The sequence below is a fragment of the Balaenoptera physalus genome (assembly GCF_965194825.1).
Source record: "Balaenoptera physalus genome assembly, chromosome: 11".
Taxonomy (NCBI): Eukaryota; Metazoa; Chordata; class Mammalia; order Artiodactyla; family Balaenopteridae; genus Balaenoptera; species Balaenoptera physalus.
The window spans coordinates 2,670,746-2,676,745 of NC_138896.1; positions in this window are offsets into that span (position 1 = coordinate 2,670,746).

Consider the following 6,000-nt stretch of genomic DNA (forward strand, 5'->3'; position numbering starts at 1 on the left):
TTTTTTAAACTCACATAACTGTACACCAAAAAGAGAGAATTGTCCTGAATGTCAATTTTAAAACAAATTTTAAAAAGCTTTGGGAGAAGCCTATCTCAAATTATAACTAAAGATAAATTTTTAGCAATTAGCTCATGTCTTTTATTTATTTGGACCCAAATTAAAGTGATGGGTGGCAAGAACAGATACCCATGAGGTTGTTTCTTCTTTCGTGATTTGTTACCACAAACAGTGGTACTCCTGGCAGAAGATACAAGTCAGCAGAGGGGTCAAAACCAACAGCGGGGGAAGGGTGTGTGTGTGTGTCAGTTGTGACCTGTCCGGGGCCTGAGCATTAATTGTCCTGTCCCTGCACTGCACAGCCATCCTGTCAATGGGGGAGTATCTTCCAGGTTTACAATCCGTTTGAAAAATAAACCCTAATGGTGATGGACCAAGTGAAACCCATAACAGTGACCACAGGTGATATCAAAACCCCCGGGGCTGGCGGATCCCTGGAGGGTCGTGATGGCCTCAGGAAGATTATTAACCAGGCTGGCTTCCCATGAGATACAGACCCACCGCCTGGGTAGCTGGCTTGGAGCGTGAGTGGTTTTATCAAAAGCTCCAGGTGCTATGGGGCAGTGACCCCCTGGGCAGGCACAGGGCAGACGTCCAGGAGCGCTGGCTGGTGTGAAGGAGTTGTCTAGAAAATGAAAGTTCAGGAACAAGTTCGGGTAGAGTAAGACAGTACATATGTCTTGGTTGCGGGGCTGTGGTCAGGGACCCCGTAAAAGACGGGGTGAGCACATTCACACCGTGAATGAGATTTCTCCATTTGACACGGGAGTCATGGCCGCACTGTTCTGGCTTTACCTTCAGGGACCCCCCAAAAGCGTCTGGTCCTTCCCTGCTCACCCAAAGCCAGCTCTAGGTTCAGACATTTTCTTATCTCAGAATTCAATTTTCTGAGTGTACTGGGCTCCCATCCACCTCCAGGGCCATGAAGTTGGCATCTCGGGGTAACCTCCCCGCTCTGGTCTCATTATCCATGAACCCTACAGGGGCCTTCCGAGAAGCAACCCCAGAGACAGGTGTTCCTGCTGTCACCCCACCGTTCTCCTGTGCTGGGGGCTCAGTGCCGTCTGGGAGTGGGTCAGTCCTGGCTGTCCCTGGGCCTGGCCAAGGGTCCAGCAAAGCGGCAGGCCCCGCTCCTGCTGATGAGTTCTCTACCCATGATCACGCCAGGAGGGAGAACATAAAGGTCTGGGGTAACTGATCTGTCCCACTGCTGTCCCTCTGCCCTGAGCTGAACTGTCTGCCTTCAGCAAAGCCAGAAGAGCAGGTGGCATTCAGGTACCAATAACCTTCGTCGGGGACAACAACAGAGCAAGAGGCGGCCCTGGCTGACCCAGGGCCAGAGTTGACCTCAGCCCCCACCTGGGGGCCCTGACTGGGTGGCGCCTTCTCAGACGCAGCGTAAAAACGCCACACTCACCGCACTTTCCAAAAGGGTGACCTGGGGAAAAGGGTGCCAGTGTGGTGTCGGAATGCTTCCTACCTGTTTCCCTCTTCTGGGTCCCTGCAAGCGTGCAGGGGGCGGAGGGCAGCCCTGAGTGGTCTAGAATACCTTCTCTTCTAGGCAGACCTCTGGCTTTTTCTTTTTCTCTGTGAGCTCCTTGCCACCGTTGTTCATCTGTTCTCTGTCTCGTTCCCTCACTTCTCTGGCGATACTTCCAAAAGCAGGGCTTCAGGTGGTGCTTTGCAATGAGAAGCAAAAGATGTACCACCTTTAGAACCAGAAAGAGGGTCAGAGCTTCCTCTGCTCCCGCCCTTCACGCACCAAGTGCCCAGGGAACCTGTTACCTCCCCCCGTCTGCAGCCATCTGGGTACAGACGAAAACTCCCCATAATTCTAGTTTTGAGAAAAATGTAAAAGATCTAAAAGTATGCTACTACATATGACCTTTGCCACAGGTCTCTCCAAAATTCCTTTTATCAAGTTAAGGAAGTTCTCCTCTAGTTTGCTATTTTTTTTTCTTTTTTTTTGAGTTTTATCTGCAGGTACTGAGATGTTATTAATGCAGTAAAAAAAAAAAAAAAAAAAAATGAAGGTACAGATTCTAGTGTTGAGCTATCTTTGAATAAAGCTTATTTTGTCCATTCATACATATATATTCATAAACTGCTAGATTCAATTTGCCAATATTTTATCTGAGACTTTTGCCACTATATTTATGATTAAGATTGGTGCATAATTTAACTCCTTGCATTTTTCTTATCTGGCTTGAATACTAACCACCTCCATAACACTCTCTTCTTCACATGAGTTGGCTGGACATTTGAATCTATCGTAGGGAAAAACTAATCTTCATCTACCATAAGAAGAAGTCAATAGATAAAGTAAAATTGATCAGTCACAAAACAGCAGCATAAGAATTGAAAAAAAAAGAAGGTAAACATGAGAAAAAAACATCTGGAAGGATTAAAAGTGGTTGCCTCCAGGGAAAAGAGTGACAAACTGGGAACTCTGTGCTGTTGCTTTGTTACAATAATCCTTTTAGCACGACTTTCCTTTTTAAACCACACATATGTATTACTTTGAAAAAAACTAAAGAAAAAATTTAAATCTCACAAAACTCAAGAGACATTTATGGTGCAGAATCTATTTTGAAGTCTGTGGCACCTTCTATTAGTTTTTTTAAAATGATTTTTTCCCAGTGAATATATATACAGTAGAAGTCATGGGTTGTCTGTCCAAGCTTTTTCCATCTGATGTATTTTGTATTTACTTCCCCGTCTCTGAACATGTGAGGGTTCTTCCCGTGACTTGCGGCTTCCCCAAATACTGGATTTCTCTCCAGCAAATGCTGGAAGACATTTTTTAGCCCCGATTAGAAAGTATGCAATACAATCATCTTTGTACTCATTTCTAAACACCTATAAAGGACTTTTGGTCTGTAGAGGTCATGCACTGGTTGGTTGGAGCTCCATTTGTATTTCTTTTCTTTTCTTTTTTTTTTTAATATCTTTACTGGAGTATAATTGCTTTACAATGGTGTGTTAGTTTCTGCTGTATAACAAAGTGAATCAGCTATACGTACACATATATCCCCATATCTCCTCCCTCTTGCATCTCCCTCCCACCCTCCCTATCCCACCCCTCTAGGTGGCCACAAAGCACGGAGCTGATCTCCCTGTGCTATGCGGCTGCTTCCCACTAGCTATCTATTTTACATTTGGTAGTGTATATATGCCCATGCCACTCTCTCGCTTCGTCCCAGCTTACCCTTCCCCCTCCTTGTGTCCTCAAGTCCATTCTCTACATCTGCGTCTTTATTCCTGTCCTGCCCATAGGTTCGTCAGAACCTTTTTTTTCTTTTTTAGATACAGCCACTATGGAGAACAGTATGGACATTCCTTAAAATACTAAAAATAGAACTACCATATGACCCAGCAATCCCAGTCCTGGGCATGACTCTGAGAAAACCATAATTTAAAAAGAGTCATGTACCACAATGTTCATTGCAGCTCTATTTACAATAGCCAGGACATGGAAGCAACTTAAGCGTCCATGGGCAGAGGAATGGATAAAGAAGATGTGGCACATATATACACTGGACTATTACTCAGCCATAAAAAGAAACGAAACTAAGTTATTTGTAGTGAGGTGGATGGACCTAGAGACTGTCATACAGAGTGAAGTAAGTCAGAAAGAGAAAAACAAATACCGTATGCTAACACATGTATATGGTTGAAGCTCCTTTTGGCGTCTGGTTGACAGGTCCTGTGGCTTTGCTTGAACAACTAGTTCGCAATACGGTGATGGCTGCTGGAGGGTTCCCTGAGTGATGAGGCCATCAGGAGACACAGCCTGGACCCAACCCGGGCCCCTGCAGACGCTGGTCCACCGTCAGTGTTCATGCAGGGCTGACTCTGGGGAGGGGAGGATACCGGCCCCTTGTTGGATTATCACCTAAGATCAGAATTCAGACTGGTGGAAGGTAAGCTGAAAAGCAAGCATGACCAGAGGTGTCCTGTTTGGATTGGTTGTTGTTGTTTGCAATGGAAACTGAGGGGTTTTTTTTCTGTTAAAATAGTTAAGGCAGTAGCTTTTAGTTTTGTGGAATTTTAAAACTTTGCTGCTGTTCATTTGCATGTTTGTTTCACCTTGTAACTAAGCCTGGAGTAGATTACATTTTCTCTAAATTAAAATTTGTTTATTTAATCGGCATTTCAGATTCACTGAAGCAGACTGCTGCTCCGGCCCCTCTTCTGTTACTGTTATCCGTAGATAAAGTTGAAAAGAGTTTAAGGCAGTAGCGTTTTGCTTTTCACTTAGGACTGAGGTCACAAGCGGTTAGCATCTGGGAACGTGTGGGGAATATTCTTAAAATCAGGATTTCAGACTCTTAAGATAGATCTGCTTCCTCCTGCCAACCTTTTCGAGGAGTTTGAAAGTAACCTTGTTAATTCTGGGGGCCGGCTGGCTATGGTGCACGGAGACTGTGATTGAGTTGAGAGGACGGACGCCGGCTTATCGGAAGCGGGATGATGAGGTCTGGGGACGACACTGACATTCAGACTGTGATTAGATGGGAGGAAGGGCAGTCACAGTGGCTGTGGCCACACTGTAGTTGATTGGATTAAAGTGTGACTGGTTGGCTTATCTAACTGAGAAAGGAGGCCGCCAAGCAGTCCGATTTGTATTACGTCTAAGAAAGGTTATGATTCGGGGAGCCTGGAGACAGGAGGGAGTTGGTAGCTTTGTGCATCTGGGAGGGGCTGTGCGGGGAGCTGCAGGTTGTCTGTGGGAGGTCCTGAGGGACCCCCGGCGGGAGCAGGACTTGTAGGGAGAGTGTCCCCAAAGGGAACAGCTCTGTTCAGGAACAGTGGAAAGTTCCGGGTGGCTGCTGGATGCCGGGTGGTGTGGGGCGGTGGGACATGGTGGGGGGGGGCCGTTATTAGAGACCTGGGAAGAAAAGGAAGGACTCTCATTTGATCTTAACTGGAGAGTTGGAGGAGATTTTCAAGCAGCAGAGCGACATTACCAGGTTCCCTTCTTACGAGGATCCCTGGACAGTGTACACAAGATTGAGAATATGCCAACAGGGCACCTGTGGGCTTTAGGTGGGGAAAAAGTACAATGCCTGGGTTAAGGCAAGTGGTGGGAAAGGAGAGAAACGGAAAACCTATAAACGATCTGGGGGGGGAGGGGGGCGGTCACTGACTACTGTGAAGGATGGCAGTCCAGGAAATCACCTAGATTTCTCGTTTGGCCAGTTTGGTGAGCAGTACCACCGCCCTACTTTCTTCTGGGCACGTAGGTGCCATGTTCTACCCTCACGTGATACAGGGTTTCTCGCTGAGGCTGTGCTCACGGGCACTGCTGCTTCTAGAAGGGCCAGGCGGAGAAGCTGGCATGTATTTCACAGCCATCTTCTCCAGACAAGATGCCAGGAAGCGCTGGTTTTGGAAATGTTAACAGGTACTCTGTAGGGCGAGAAACATTTAATGATCCAAAACTTCTGGGGAACATGAAATACTCTACCCACCCTTGGAGAGGCACAGCGGGAACAAGCACATCAAAGACTCACAACCCTTTTTCGCAGAACATATATTTGGGGGAAACTGCTGTATAGGAGAGATCTAACCAGACAGAGTACAGTTTCTGTGTCATAAAAGTTGGGAGGGGGGAGGATTCTATTATCCAGACCACCTGTGTGTTTTCCTCCAGTGGTAAATTTTACCAGGCAGCTTGGGGGTGGGGAGAGGCGGGAGAGTGCTGGAGGGTGAGGAGGGACAGAAGGAAGTAAGAAGTAGGTGTCTGGGGGAACAGAACGGCCTCTCTGGGGCAGTAGGAGAATCTCTAGGCAGTTTTGAGTCCCCTTTGGAGAGCTACGGTCCTGAATTTAAAGGTGGACGAGCCAGCAGCAGCCTTGCCACTTTCTCCAGCAATATTCAGCTGCCTGGGTTCAGGGGACGAGAAGACCGGCGAGGTTTAACCAGGATCAGAGTTCT